The sequence below is a fragment of the Pteropus medius genome, unplaced genomic scaffold (assembly GCF_902729225.1).
Source record: "Pteropus medius unplaced genomic scaffold, Ma_sr-lr_union100, whole genome shotgun sequence".
In the NCBI taxonomy this organism is placed as follows: domain Eukaryota; kingdom Metazoa; phylum Chordata; class Mammalia; order Chiroptera; family Pteropodidae; genus Pteropus; species Pteropus medius.
This window is the reverse complement of record NW_024344253.1, coordinates 3,669,821-3,670,835: the sequence shown is the minus strand read 5'-3', so window position 1 is coordinate 3,670,835 and position 1,015 is coordinate 3,669,821.

Genomic DNA, 1,015 nt, shown 5'->3' with positions numbered 1-1,015 from the left:
AAACGAATAAATAGCATGCATTCTAGATTGTCTAACATTCAAGTTGTCTGCTTATCTCTTCTAGTAAGGTTGCTATCATGCTTGCTCTGTAAGAAAGGAGAGCATCAGTAGGGTGGGTCTCTTCCCTGGTGTATTGGACAGAGTGTCCATCAAATAGCCCAGGCTGCTGCATACTTCTTCATGGGAAAAAATGGGAGAGTCAAAAGACCTGTGACTTTTCTTATTGCTGACTCCTTGAGTTTTCTTGATAAAGCCTATTTTTTAACCTTTACATTATGATATTGTAAAATACATCTTGAGCTTCAGCGAACCTCAGATGGTTACCACAAAGGGACCCATCTTGCATGACATATTTATGGATGATAATCAAAGCTTTGCTCTGCATACCCTGCTTAGGGACAGTTCATATCTCAGTTTGCATATTTGTAACATAGATCAAAGTCACTGGCCATATTCATATTTGGCCTTGGATAAAATGTCCTTCTATATATGCTCTCTAACTCATCCATGTTTCTTCTCATCCATCTGTCTCCTTTAGTTACATCTCTCCTTGCCCAGCTAAGATTTCATTATTATTACTCAATACTACTGTTGCTAGTACCCTAAACTCCTTTACTCTTCTGTCTTCATTGTGGCTTCTATTAAAGACTACAACCAGCTGTGACAACCAAAAATGTCTTTGGGCATTGCTGAATGACTCTTATGGGGCAAAACTGCCTCCAGTTGAGAATCATCGCTCTATCCCCATGACTCCTGTTAAGGTTACCAATGACTTTCACAATGCTAAACCTCATTTCTTATCTTACTTAATATCTCAGTGACATCTGACATCGTTAACCTCTTCCTTCTTGAAACATTTTTCTCTTGCTTCCAACAACTTAATATTCTCATCATTTTTCTTTTATCTCTCAGATTGTTCCCCAACTCCCCTCCTTCCCTTCCCTCCCTCCCTTCTTTTCTCTTTCTTTCTTTTTAATTAAATTTAATGGGATGACATTGATTAATAAAATTATAT